Genomic DNA, 15,926 nt, shown 5'->3' with positions numbered 1-15,926 from the left:
TAATATTCATGATTTGGAATTTTGCAAATGTTTGAAATAAAATCAACTTTACTAAGGACCAAATATGCCTCATCTGCGCTGCACATATCAGAATATTTAGATATTAGAGCTGTGACTTGACATTCAAGATTTATTTTCATTTGTTTAAATAAATCCTGATTATGATAAGCTTAGAGGAGGTGATTTGTCCTACATCCTGCTAAGCTGATAGGTTTGCTTTGCTCCAACACAGTGTCAAAAGTATTGGCCAAAGCCAATGTAGGTTAGGTGAAATAAAGCTGCCAAAAACCCTGGCATGGATTACGTAAGTGAGAGAATACACAGAGTTGGTATCGCCTCGGGAAAAACTTCAACATGAAAAAACAGAGAAAAAAAAGGAAAGAAAGGTCATCTGGTTTCCATTAAGAAGATAAAATGGTTCACTCAAAGCCTTTTACTGGCCGCTTTGTTACTAGGAGGCGTCCATGCTGCTCTCTCCATCATCATCCAGTTGACACAACATTAAAGGCTTCAAACAGCCGCGCAGGGTTCCTTAATCAAAAACTAATTGTAATAGATATTGAGGAGTGCTAACACTCTGACCGCTCAGCTGGTATCAGTGGTCCAAGGCTGGAGATACCATTAAACACAACAAAGGCATGATAGCTGAGACAGGGCGATGCAAGTGTGAAATACAACATGTGGCTGAAAAGGCACAGATATCCTGATACTATAGAGCAGTGGTCCAATCCAAGCCTGTCAAGCTCAGTTATTTAGAAACAAAACAATGGATCTGGAAAATTCCTTTAAGTGGATACAGCAGGGAGATTTAAAATCACTAAAAGCTGACGTCAGGATATTGTGGCATAGGGCCTGACTTTAAAAAATTAGGAACATGTTAGGCCTGATAACAATTGCTTCAGTTCTTTGAGACCCTGTTTTAAAAACTTCATTTCAAACATTTTTTTATAATACAGTTACTAACGGTCTGTTAATAACTAACGTCTGTGTGTGTGTGTGTGTGTGTGTGTGTGTGTGTGTGTGTGTGTGTGTGTGTGTGTCTGCAACACAATATCTAATTCAGCAAATGAATTCTCTTTAATTGTATTACTTATTATCATTAACAATAACTCATGTTCAATCAAGAACCTTCTCTCCTATCTATTAACCTTTCAGACACACTCCCACTTAGCATATTAGAATTTGAGTCCAAATGCACGAACGAGGTGAGCGGTGCTTCTTTATCACAATGATACATGGTGTAATTCTCATCCTCTTGGATGAATGAGTAAGAAATTAAGGCGACACTATAGACTTGTCTTCTTCACCGTGTCACTTCCTTTGACAAGGCTCATTCTTTTCCTTTTAGAGAAGAAACTGTTTGATAAACCTGTCCTCAAATGAATCTTAACAGACTCGTAGAGGTCAGGACTGGAACAGTGGGCAGACTGTTAATAGGAGACACTTTCTAATCAGCACTTTGAGTTTAGGAAAGTGGTGATTCAGTTCAGCCAGGTATCCATCAGACATTTTGGTAATATTGGATGATTTTGCACCTCTTGATTTGCATCCGGTGCCATTGCAAGGAGTAGGGTGCAGTGTGGTCTTCAGGGTGCTGGATGCGCATAGCATGTCTTACTTTCACATAGGAGACAAGAGTTTGTGTACCATCACAAAGCCAAATTAATGTTGACCTTTAAATCATCTGTAGCCACACTTTTTGCACAGGCACACACTTGTATAATCTGTGTGTGTCTGTGTTGCAGTTTTACTCTGTTGGTATAAGAGGGGAAGATATTCATATTAGCATAGTCAGTTTTCTCTGACCATAACTCTATGCACGATAGTTGTGTGGAAAATGTATGCAGCCTCCACCTAGCATAACCACCCCTGCTGCACTCCCCTGTGGATAACAAATGGGCCTTTTCTCTGGAAATTGAGGCTAAACGATGGTTTCACTTAGAGAGCAAAGTGACTGTCCATCTTCATAACAGTGCTCTCCATCAAAGAGCAATGAATCCCATCCCACAGGCTCTGATTAAACGCAGGCAATGGATATCCCCTTTATGAAGGCCTGCAAAGCTGGCCCTCACGTCAGCCTTGCACCTGCAACTATCAGCTTCTCCTTCTCTTGTAATAAAAAAAAAAAGCCCCACACATGTGGTCAGGGAAGCAGCGCGCTGCTGTGGCAGGGCTATTCAGCTGAGTCTGTTTGAAAGTGGCACACCTCCACTTGATTTATATTACCTACGGCATTTCTTATTGGTGGGGTCACATGGAAAACCCACAGGTCACAAAGTTCACTGGCTGAGGGACTTTCACCCTTGGTTGTGCTTTGAACCTTCCCCCTGGTCTTTATTCCTAATTGCTGTGTGATAATATCACGTTAAAGCAACGCCCTCTCTCATTCACATATGATTATGATGATTCATTTTGCTATGAAGCTATCACCGTTTCATTTTTTAAATTTCCATTAAACAAAGTTTGGATACATGTAAGCTATGTAGCTATGAGATGCAGCCGCTTCTCAAAGAGATCGGAGGCTGTTAAACGTTACGTTACTAGGATTCAAACTGTCGGTTAAATAACTTGAACTGCATCAAGTCCTAATGCTGCTCAAAGGCCTTTAGGTAGTTCTGTCATTCATTTGCATTTTTAAACAAGTACAACCCTTTGGAAACTGTGGAGAAAATCTTAAATAAAAAATAAAATAACTGCATTTACTGACATAATTTTGTGTAGAAAGTTTGATTTTCTTGTTAGAATCCCATTCCTTAGCAATACAACTCAAAATAAAATGTTGCAAATGTATCATTACATGTACCAGCACTTGCTCACATAGGCTACACATTGGGGGACACTGTGTCCCATCAAATCTCGTCTTTGACACCAAGGTCTTCAATAGGTCACGCTGGATCAACAACTTGGTTTAGACTCATCCTCGTGTAGAAAAAACATTTACAGCAGCAGCTCAGGAAAGAGAACCAACTGGAGGTGAAGGGTACTAGCATCTGATTAGTCCTGTTATTGTCAGGTTAACATCTATTTACAGGGTACAGTGTTAAACCACTTGTGCTTCAAAGTGTGACCCACTAGCACATACTGTACGTGATGAGAATCACTTGCTGCGGTGAGCACTTTTATGAGATTCACACTAGAAAATAGACTGCTCTGTCACTAATACAGTCCAGAGGACAAACAAGACTTTGTTTTTAATTTTCCCTGAAAAACAGGTTGTGTATTAGGTGGAAATGGCGACATTGAATTCAAAGAGAACTGGTTGAATCCAGCACAAAGTGCTTGTGTGTCTCTCAGTGAGGTACCAGAATGCACACAGAGGTATTCTATTGTTCATACATTAGCTAATGTCATTATCTTTTCTGTGAAGACGAGGGCTAATCTCATGTTATAGGATTTGCAGCCACCAAGACTGATCTCATTGGGTAAACGTTTGGCACAGTGACAAAAGAGCAGGATGACCATCCAAGTTCTGTTAGTAGTATTGACATGCCAACAGCAACCTGACCCCATGTGAGTGGTTGGAATGGAACATGCAGATGTGGCCATTTTTACATTTCACTTTACGCTTGAGTTGGACTTGTGAATAACATTTGACACACAAGTTGTAGTTGTTTTTCTTGGGCAACATGTCAGGTCCAGTGAGACACATTAGAGATGTTTGATAGAAATGTAAAAACTATTATTTTAAAGAGGAGAAAATGCCTTTCCTCAAAATAACCACAATGCCAAATTGGTCCGGACTCTTCACTTGGCAGATTGCCACAGTAAATTAGCAGAAGTTAAATGATTCAATTAGGATCCACATGAAATGCTCTCCAACCATTCAGCACAGTGTTAAACGTCAGTTTGGCAAAGTATTAATATTGCTAAAGTTCATATTGATGCCTTATATCTTGGCCTGATGTAACTTACAGCCGTGACCATGAGAACTGTCCCGCAGCCTGCCCTGGAGCGGTGTCATAGATCACGTATGATCAATTCATCCATTCTAAAGGCTGTGACATGATTGCCTTGATCTAGTCTGTCGCATTAATACATTCACTGAACTGTAGGAATAAACAGTTTTTTAAAAAATCATGATTTGTAATTTACACTTGGTCATGCAATCTGTTCAGTCAGGTGTAAGCAGGCAGTAAACCCAAACAAAACAGAAGAAGCAACATCACTATAACGTATAATTAATTACCTGCTAGTTTGATAATCATAATCAGAGTCAAAGATGCCGGATACCGGAGACAAAGACAACACTAAAGCTAAGCTACTTAGTTTTTAAGCATGCGGTACCTTTCCGTCTTCCAACACTGTGGGAAAGCAAAGTCACAATAGTTGAGAATAGTTCCTTAAACCAGACTTAAGATGTGTATCTTTCTTGGCAATCCTTAGACGGGCCCATCTATTATCTTTATCCCTCCCCCGAGCTTCTTTTGAATTCATTAGTCCCATAATGCCCATTTGCCATATTTGTTAACATGCTGGGTCACCTTTCTCACAGCTGTCCATGTTGACTAGCCTTTTCATCGTTGAGAGCTACCTGCCATAATGACCCTGTAATAAAGTGTCATTATCTTTCCACCCAGGCTAGTGTACCATGCACAAAGCCACGGGAGGAATCCAGGCCCCATCTAATTCATTTCTGCTGGGTATAAATGTCAACGTCCTTTTGTTAGGATTACAGACATTCCCACATTAGGGCCGGACTGTATAGAACGGTGGGAGTGGAATAGAGCGTTTGATTTCAGATAATGTAAAACAAGACAAATGCCACTAGACCGGATGGGACTTTTTGTCTAAACTTGGCTGCAGACTTGATTCTGAGACTATAACTGTGTCAGGGAGAGCTTGATGAGATGAGAATGAGAGTGGTGTGGATTACGCAGTCCGTTATTACAATTTGTCAGGTTTTATGTCACTGACGACTGGAATTTATCTCTTCAACCTTTTGTACTCCACGTCATTGTGCTATCCAAGGCTATCTGTGGTCCTCATCTGCCAATTTGTACATCAGTCGTTGATGGGTTTTGTTAAAAGGCATAAATAGATTTAGATTCCATCAAAAACTCACCTTCATTTACAAATAGTCGCCTTCGTTTTTTAACGCATGGCTGAATATGACTCGGAGTCTTTTGTTCAGCTCGGCCTCATAAAACCAATTTCTGATTTCAAACATTAGATTGGCATTTTGGAAAATAGTTGGTTGTTGCTATTTGTTCAAATCTGTCATTTTGAGCATGAAATAGTCATTTAAACATCAGCGTTGTAAATGAGCTATGCACTTGACAGTGACGTTATGATTCACAGAAAACATCACAATCCCTTGACATGTACACTATATAGTTTGTAAAGATCATTGCTTTACCGAACATGTTTAATAACTTGTTCAGTAATTGGTATATTGATTGCTAATGTCATCATGATTTAGTAGAGAAGCAGTCATGTGGCAGCTTCAACAATTCAAGGGCCCCTTTGTCCATTCATCAGCACCCCTGATTGGGCCCATGTCATGGTTAGCTGCAGGCCCAGCAGATAAAGATCAGTGGATGATTGGGCACACACATTCTTAACATGGCTGACCCATGACATCTCAGGGGCAGGCAGGGAGCCTGTCATTATGTGTACAATGCACCGCTTTCTCCCCTCTTATCTTTGAGATGACATTGAGAGTTTTTGCATTAACTCATTAACGAAAAGACTCATCATTAAAGGCGTCACGGAGGCACGGTGCAGCGGTGGTGCCACTGCAACGCCACCGCAAGCAGGAATGTGTCCGAAGCTCTATTCGGCAACACGCTGACAGCATGAGACTTTGGCAGTGCTTTGTTGAGGACGTGAAGCGGTCTCGTTGTTGCATACACTGTGCAGTGGATTTACATCAAAGTATGTAACATGATGTATTAGATCTCTGTATCACAAAGAGTAAACACTTGTTCCCAACTTGTTCCAACTGTTGTCTAATCATTTATTTATAAAGTATTATATATTAACTGTAAATATGACCATTAGTTAATAGACCCTTATTATAAGAAAATAGCACCAAGATTTATTTTAGGGTATCTGAGTCTTCACATTTATCCAACATGTTTGTATTTTGCGTTATTTCGATTCAGACTAGTGAAGCCTATTAAGCCTTAAAATACTCACATGCCAGGAAGAGGTCTTGATAACACTATTTAAATTTCAAGACCGTGTCACTCCATGCATGCCCTTACTATTAATTCCACCTTGATGTGTGTGTGCTCACAATCACGTGCACAGCGGATGGGAGTGCTTATGTGCAGCTCATGTGTTAATGCTGTCATTTCCACAGATCAGTCACAGCAGCCTTTTCTCTGTTGTTTATGGTTATGTCACCACAATTACAAGAGAGAAGGGGGGCAGAAATAAAGTGTCTGTGAAAGATTGATAGTTTTGGTCTTTAGTTCAATTGTAAATTAGAATAGCAAGTCCCTCTGGGATACAAGGGCTCTATTTATGATTAAGAAAGAGCCTCCATAATAGAGTGGTGGTGGAAAAGTTTGCTCCCTTTCACAAACAAGCAATTAGCTTGATGAAATGGGCCTCACTTTTTTTCGCAGCCTGCAGTTATGTGAACCCATATTATTATGGGCAGCCTTATAGTTTATGGTTCCATTTTCACCTTGAGCTGCAAACAATATTCTGTTTGATTAAACTGTAGCTTTTTTCATGTGTTAAAGCGCAGACACCACCTTTTTATCACTGCCGTTGAGTTTGGGCAGAGCAAGTTCAGAAGTAAACAGAGGTATTTATATCATGTGATGAAGGTGGCAAGTATCACACCATTGATAATTTTTAGTCTGGCTGAAAGGGGCACATAAATAACATGGGCGCAGGCATAGAAAATATGTTTCTTTCAATATTTATTCAATATCTGCATTCATTCCACACCAATGCTTCATTATAACCTGCTGCAATTAATGATTAGACATGTAAATACTGAGTATACTGATTTCTGTTTTTCTATAGAAAAAAACCTAATGTATATAAGGTTGGTTCAACCTTTTATGCTTCAGACAAATATTATAACATTCATATAATTACTTCTTATAAATGACACAAACCATTTATTATATTTGAGCCAATGTTTCCATCCTGCTTCAAAGTTTTCCTCCAGAGGACCTAATTCTTGCATTGTGGGCTCACTGCCCTGTCACAACCTGACTGCACTGATTTGTCCCTTACTGTATTTTTCTTGGAAGGGATCAGTCACACCCTCTTTTAACAGTCTGAGCTTTACTAATGTCTCATTTGGGAAAATCTGGATAAAAAATGGAGCCAGAAGTTCCTGTTAGTTAACACTCTTTCGCAGTCTAATGACCTGAAAAGCTATCAATCCTCCTCTGAAATAAGCTGTGTAAAAGATTATTACCTTAACCATTATAGTTAATGGCTTTATGGCTGAAAAATGATCAGACTGAAGATTGGTGAAGCCATATAATATCTTTGGTTGTATTGTAGTGACTGAAGACGTTAGAGTAAGTAGATGAGTCAGTGTGTCGTGTATCTACTGTACATACAGTATGAACCAAAATGCACATGTCAAGAGTACACAGTTGTGACAGGGGTTCATACGTTTTGCACATTACATGCACATTTAAACTAAAAAGAATAGTTTTTAATATGCTTACTGTGTTTTTTAATGACAACCAGTCATATTGTGGTAAACGATGGAGTAGTGCAATGCACTAACCCACAGTATTAACCCAACCACCACCGAATTACACTAAATAGACAAACCATGGATTGCCTAGTCTTTTCATGTACTTCCTTAAAGATGCTATATACGGGATTCAGAGCATTAATAGGGCAGCAAACATCTATTTGCTAACTAACTATAACTGCTATGACTAAGATATAGGGGAGTAGTGTCTACCTGAGCAGAGACTGAAGTCGCTCTCCTTCTGTGAGCTTCTCCATTGTTTGTTGACATTTAGTACAAGTTCATGCATGTGAGCATGCCCCACTGGAGAGCTCAAGGCTGCCTCTCTGCACTGCGCTGCCGGGGATGGCAGTAAGAGTGAGCACTGTTAGTTCTGTCAGCACTTTTATCGTAGTTTGCACTGTTAGCACTGTTAGCTATAGGAGCCAGCACCATGTTGAAAGCTGTTGAGAGCCAACAGATATGCTCCCAATCACGTATGTTGCACCTTGCAGGTAAATCCAGAAAAGAAAATGTCTTATTAAAGTACAAGAAGGCACTTTCGGATTAGACAAGTCGTAAGAATCAGAAAAGGAATTTTAAAGCTATGAGAGGACTGAAATGTGGATTGCATGTATATACCAAATCAGTACCAGTGCATCGTGGCCTCGAGCCTTTCTTTACCAAAGATAATTATTTATGGGCACCGACTGAAGGTTTGTGTTGTTATTTTTTCCCTTCTGATAGTTGTCATTTGCAAGCCAGATGAGGCTTCTCAACTTCAGACACAAGACATGTGTGGCCACCCTCTTTTTGATGATTTTTGCCAAAGGGCACATACTCCTGTGCCAGCTGCTGTCAAGGACATGACACCAGTTTATAACATTTGTGTGTTTTAGTACAAAGACAGTGGTGATCATTCAATATACTTGTTTCTTGCTATGATTTACATTCAGCTAATAAATTCATTTTTGTTCTTTGTTTGCTGTAATGCCTCCCAGATGCTATGGCTGTACAGCCACCATTGCTGTTTACAGCTCTGTTACGCCTGTCGATTGATTCACAAACAGATGTAATTCTTTGAATGTGACTCACCAGAGTTGATTCAGCCACAAGTATTTTCTGTCGGTTCGCATTTCTAATCGCCTTGGATGTCAACAACCTGTCTTCTAACACTTCTTCTTCTTTGTTTTAATTTGTGCAGAACCTGTTGAACAATGGATTCTGTTCATATAGTATAGGCCATTGTGCAGGGTCATAATACAATGTGTAAAGTGTGTTATAGCAACAACAATAAATCATTACAACCAGAGCCATGTCAAAACTGATAACTTCAAAAATCTGTTAATTTAGTTATAGTCTAAGTCTAGTCTATAGTCTAAAATTGTATCTCATTGTCCAGTCTCATGCGCATGTTGTTACTGTTAAATAATAGTTCCCATCATTGATGGAAACAAGGTTGTGATGTGATGTTGAGTCACAACTTTGTGGGAAACACTTATGTGGATATGTACTTTCAAGTCAGCTTCACATTACAGCAGTGCAGCACTTAATTTTGATAGTGCACATGCAGAAACTACTCATTCATCTGTAAACAATCTACTGCACAGCAGAACATTCTTACTCCTTGTGTGCTCTCTGTTGACCTCTGCAATCGTATATTGCACCATGCAACGTTGTGGACTTGCCTGCAACATTTTTTTTTAAACTTAAATATTTGGTGACAGAATAATAGTCTGGTGTTGTCTCTCTGTTAAATGTGTTTTAGAAACTGAATAAATACAAATCGACTAGTGTTTATGAACTGTGGTTACATGATATATGAACTGTGTATCTGTGTATATGTCACTTGCAAATAAATACTATTGTAAAATATGACACACAAGCAGACAAAAGTTTTGTATACATTTATACCTTACTGACCATGTCAATTAGCAGGACTCCTAAACTGGAACATTACAAACAAATACTGTCTACTCCTGAGAGTGTATTTGAGAGCACATTACGTCATGTCTTTCTTTAACCTCTGGGCACTATCACATGTCCACAAATCCCCTCTCAATGTATTGCCAGTGGAGCAAGTCTAAGATTTGACTCTGATGACATCATCCCGGGAGTATTGACTCTTGTCGTGAGCTCGAGAAGCAGCTTGTGCGCGTCCTCAAATGACGAGAAAGTAACCAGGATCCTGTGAATAAGTGATTCCTGTTTTCTTTTTGATGGATTTTCTCCTTGAGGTCATCTTCGGGCCAAGATGTCTTCTCTTTTTCATTCAGTCTTACCAAATCCCATTCACATTGTATTCCCTCAATCAGTTCACAAGGACCGTCGATTACATGTGGATTTGTGTGATTGAAAAATGGCAATATTTGCTATTGTACAATATGAATGTTCCATTCACCTGTGTTGAACCGTTACCTGTGGAAGTAGAGATGTAGTTAAAATCGTCAATATTCACAGACTGCTGGTTTTGTTCATAGTTATACAATGCACTGTATATCTGCAACACTTTCACGGAGAAATGCAAACATCTTAGCTCGATCGATTTCTAAGACTGCAGTCTTTAGGCATGGAACTGGAAGAAGTAACTGATATATTATGTTACTGTGGTAATTTCAGCTAGTTTGAAATACAGGATACATGAGTGCTGTCATCTTTGTGTCTCTCATACAGTTGAAACAATAGTTCTAGTGGAAGAAAGAAAGCTTAATTTACACATGTACAGTAACTATCATGGTAAAACTGGAAAAATATATTATTGAAATGAAAGTGCTCAACAATAGTAACAGTATAAAGAAAATCAGTTAAAACACAGCTCATATGAGGTCTTAAAACTGTATTAGTCATAGCTGTAGTAGGTGTGACATTGCAAATTGCAATTATACACAGCAGATAATATGGTTTTAAGTTTACCCACCATGCATTCATGGGTCGATCCATGCAGGGTTTGAAGTTGTTTCTCCTACTTTTATAAACCTTGTATTTCTAAATAGCAGTTTGATGTAATTGGTAAATCTAATGATAATGAGACATTGATTATCACTGTAGAAAGTGCGGCTGCTATTTTTGCCAATGAAAGGTTACGGCTGAAATTTAAGAAAATAAACACAATTCAACATTTTATGGCTGCAATAGAAAGCTGAAGCTGAAGTAAGCCGCCTCTACTTCCGTTTGTGTAATTCTTACACATCCCACACTGCTACCACATTACACCTTGAGTTACAGTAATTCAATACACCGTCTGCTGCCTTTGGGGCCACATGTGAACCGTGTCTGGCTCAGGACTGAAGGCTGCCACAGCTTTCTCTCTTGTGTCTTCAAAACTTTTTCACTGTCTGAGTACATGGAAGAAAAAAAGTGTGAGGCGAGTGGACTGCCCACTCTCCGTCTTTTAAAAAGAAAAAAAGCGAAGGTAGGTCACTCTCAAAGAGACACATCTCACAAGTTCCCGGTACAACCGCAGTCTTGTACTGCCGGTCGCTGTGCAGCTCCACTGGGACAGATGGGGTTTAAGCTGCTTTGCCGAAGGGTACTTCAGCAGTAGTTCCTGAGGGTTAGAGAGCACTTATCACACAATTCCCCCACCCAGACTTTCCCAGCGAGTCCTTGGAGTTAAACCATTGACCTTTTGGTCATTGCTGCTGCAATGCTGCTGCCTCAAGTAATCATCACGTGTGCTCCATCAATGCAGTCTTCAGCAGCCAAAACAACACATCATTTATCATTTCTCATATCATCTCTCCATTCTACAGTTTTGATCACTTTAACAGCCGCGATTCAAACAACCAGCATTTACAAATACATTAAGAGCATGCTGGCAGTCAGCCTAAAGAGTGATCATTGAGACAAATTGATCCCTATCTGTTTAAATTGGCACTATAATCTATCATTGGCAAATTGAACACAGTGAGCTATCTGGGATCTATTGCCTTTTTAGATAGCGGCCCCTGGGGCACACAGACGGAGTGAAAGTGATCTACGCCACTGAATGAACTCTTTATGTCTCATCTAAGACACGTATGTCTGCTAACACTGAAGCATTAAAAGGTGAATGTTATGCACATTTTTCTCTCAATGTATACAGTACGTGCCTCTGTATAGCGTATGTGCATGCAAACAATCAAATCACACACACACACACACACCATATTTACAATGATATGATTTTTTAATTGTGATAATGCATTGCTATTTTCTGTAATTACATATTATTAGGAAACCAAAAAGACAGGAATATAATTGAAAGGACAAGTCATACTTTTGTCATTAAAGTCTGTAAAAGCCATGCTTAAGAGTCAAGGATTCAACCACCAAGAAAGAAAGTCGAATCGAAAGATACCATATGCTTTAAGAACACAGCGGCATGAAACTTATATGTATAACAAATAAATAAATTACGCCCACACAATTGTCAAATATGTTGTGTCATTAAAATGGAAATGTTAATATCTCCTGATATGAGAAGATTCTGCTTATGTTAATTATATTTCTCCTTTTGGTTATTTTGCTAGATGAGTCGACAGTAACTTTTTGAAACTTTATTTACGTCAGCAAATATGGTTACCTAGATGAAGCCAAATGTACAAGCACACATTTGACTAATTGGACTAGTTTTTTCATCTTTGCCTATAAGCAACAGAACAATGAAGTGCTGCTATAAAGAGAGCAGGGATAAAGCCTTTACTAGAGGGTACTGATTGATATTATGCAATGCAGCAGATAAAACTACGATGACATATGGGGCTCAACCACCATCGCTCAAGTGATCTTTATCAAGCAGAAGAAAACAATTTGTGGCTGTTACAGATATTTTTCAATATTGATAGTTTGCTGTTTAATTGTATTCTAAAAAACAACTGAAACGTGTTTCCTGTTAACAAAATCATATTTTCTGTAATTCCTTTATTCTTTTTTGTTTTAATAGTTTATGTTAATTGAGACAATCGTCAAAAACATTTCTCTTCATGGTATGTTTTTTTCTTAAGTGAGAGAATTTAGTTTCTCTGCTGATTCCACAGTCATCTAATTCAATCAGACTCTTGAAGTTGATTAGCCTGGTTAACTTTTGCTACTGCGCGGGTCTGGAGGGGTTAATCAGGCCGGGAACTCTGGAGACCTCCGGGTCATACCCCCCCTATCTGCATGAAGAACTTGGTGAAGGCAGAGAGGAGATTAAATGTCTTTTATGATTATGCCTTTTTACACAAGTGTGAGAAGGATTTCTTGCCGCAAACGATCCTTTTTTTTTTTTTTAGATTCTCCATCTCAAATTTTGTTTTAATGGTCGGATTAATATGCAAGATCGTAACGCTTGTCACGGTGAAACAATCTGTTGCCTTTTCCCCATTTTGACCAGTGCGCGCGCGTTGGCGTATAAGAATAATTACCAATGGCAGTACACATGTCAGTTTTAACCTGATGCATGAGTGAAAGCAATTTCTTTCCACGCCCGTAAATCTCAACTATTATCTACTCACTATCGATTAATTTAACTGCACTTATCCCAATCAGCACATCTCCACTCCTGTGTTCCAGAGCGTGTGCTTTGTTTTACTAACAATAATAAAGTGATTTAGTCCTTTCTCCCAGCCGGAGCATGGGAAATCGTTAAAGATCCAGCTATTTGTGTGTGTGATCAGTAAATATTTAGTGCAGGCGACATCCTCTGTCTCGTCTTAATCGATACTGGTCTCGTTGGGCAGCGCTATTGTTGTGTTCATGCAGGCTTGCTGAGCATATAGTGCTTTTATCCTCTGCTTGAAAGGAGAACAACTACTAATCACACAGAGGAAACTTTTAAAACCGGGAAATAAAAACTGCAGCACAAGACTTTTGGAGGTCGTTTAGTAGCAAATACATTGTGTTGATGTGGAAATGTTTGAGTTGAAAAAGGTGCTGAATTTTTCAACACAATACAGATTCACGCGAGGTTAAATGAGGCTATTGTCATTTCATTAAAAAGGCGTTCTTATTATCTGCATAATGTATTATTGCTTTGAGGTGTAGCTGTAAAAACAACAGATATTATTTATTTAAACGCTTATCTTTATTTAGTGTGATATACTGTAATTGTTCATATTAATTAAAGCCAATTAATAGTAATAATAAGGATACTAATATCACAATAGTCACTGCTGTTTTATAGGCTCCATTTAAGCACATGATTTTTTTTTACAATAAATTAAAATTTGGGCAGTTTTTAATTACAGCTCTTAATCACAGGTCTTATTGCGTCTTTACTTCCAATCTGCAATATAATTAGTAATATGCAGAATCTCACAATGCCTGCTCGCCACACTTAAAGACAGGTGTCTGTTCTGACTTCCCCCCCACCCTCTCTCCTCATAGCCCACACAAAGCAGCGGCGTACAAGCGCGTTTTGGCCATATCACGGTAGGAGAGAAAAGGCGCACAGGATCTCTGCTTTGCTGTAAAGCCTACGTATCATTTCCAGAGGCAGTCAAATGATCTTCTGCTCGGAAGACACCTCAACTTCTATTTCCAACTCCTCGCTGAACAACACATGACGTGAATCAGTTGTTTGTTCCGGCTATCCAAAGTTTTTGCATGATAAGGCATTTGCCAAATTTTCCAATAAACAGCGTGTTATTTTTGTGTTTGATACCGTCTGTTGGAGAGGAAGCTTTGCCAGTTTCATTCTCAGCACTGTGTCGAAAAAGAGAAGACAACATATATTCTGAAAGAGAGAGAGAAGATGCATCCCGCTACGGACGAAGCAACGTATGCATTTGGTAGGTCTGTTACTATAAGAATACAGCCTCCTGCCTCTCTGTCACTATCAAATAACGTAATTAATGGATATTTGCAAATTAGTTGGGCTTATTGTGATCCTCTTAGAAATGAACACTTTGATAATAACCGAAAATGACCGACGCGCATAGAAACATCGTACCCCATATGTATACGCTACAATATCCTCTCTCTGCAGCAGTATGTCTTTTATTTCAACAGATAATCCTGCCCGCTTATATTTAAACAATAATTTAATATAGAGCTGAGAAATAAAGCAATGCAATTTGCCGATTTATCCCAATAAAGTGTGCAAAATGTATACTTACCATTTAAAGGACGCTGGATCCTCGATAAATGAATACGTTTCGGCGTGTTTTTATTGTCAGGCTCTTCGTTTTCACGACTTCTGTAAATAAAACCGACAAAATAGTAATGCAGACTAAATGTAATTGGCTCATTTGTTTTAGAATAAAGAAATAATTGCTCTAAATACCACCGCTGGGACTGCCTGAAGTGGCAAAAAGTAAATCCAACTTTGGCAACTCTCAAAGCTTTGCCGTCCAAGTCATGTAAAACAGAATTTAAACAAACAGTCATCAGTATAAAATGGTGCTCGTTAGTTTGGTCGATGCGGGAGAAGAGACTGAAGCGGTTTCCGTGTCGGATGGCTCCTCTAAATTGAATCTCATTTGAAGCAAGAACTTCATACGCTAGGGGGCACCCATATACTGTAAAACATCCTGGGACAATGCATGCTGCTGCTGCTGCTCTCTCTGTGGACACAGACACGGCTCAGGCTATAGATTCATCTGTATGTCTCCGTGAAGTTTTACCTGCATTTCAACTTTAATAGCCTCCGGGCATTAAGTACACCTTTTCTTTACTGCTGTTTAAATAGCCTTCAAGCCTTAAAATAATATTAACCATGTGGGCAGAAACTCTGGGCAACCACTGACCCCGTTTTGCATGCAAGGTATCCCTCACTGTGTTTGTCATCATCCCAAACTGTATATTATCTTTATTATAAGGCAACATCTGACAGGCGTTGTAAAGCATCTAAATGACCACACCAGCTTTTATCATGTTGTTTATCAGGAAGTGGCTTAACTTTCATCCTAACCTTAATGTGAAGGGCATGGCCTTTGACCTCAAGGGACATTTTAAATGTAGTCCCTATTTAAAGCTGTAGTCGTTTCACGTTTTGACCACATAAAGAAAAAAAGCTTTGACTTTTGAGACCCAGATATGGCCTTTCTGACCTGGTGTGTTAGGGATGTTTGCGGCGGGGGATTAGCAGGCTGCACCGGGTGTCCAGATGTTGTCAGTAGCCTATCATAACATTTTTACAAGAGGTGTGGATGCTGATGAATGGTACATGGTGTGAATAGATGCGCTAATAGGTATATTACCCTGTACAAATATAGGATCGTGGAGAAAAATGTGGAAATTCAGATGACATAGCTTTTTTGTGTGACCCTTTTATGCGCATGGCTTTAGTCTAAACTATATGTGCATTGAC

This window comes from Anarhichas minor, unplaced genomic scaffold, assembly GCF_050575085.1.
Source record: "Anarhichas minor isolate MPS153535 unplaced genomic scaffold, ASM5057508v1 ptg000011l, whole genome shotgun sequence".
NCBI classification, from domain to species: domain Eukaryota; kingdom Metazoa; phylum Chordata; class Actinopteri; order Perciformes; family Anarhichadidae; genus Anarhichas; species Anarhichas minor.
This window is presented reverse-complemented; position numbering follows the sequence as displayed.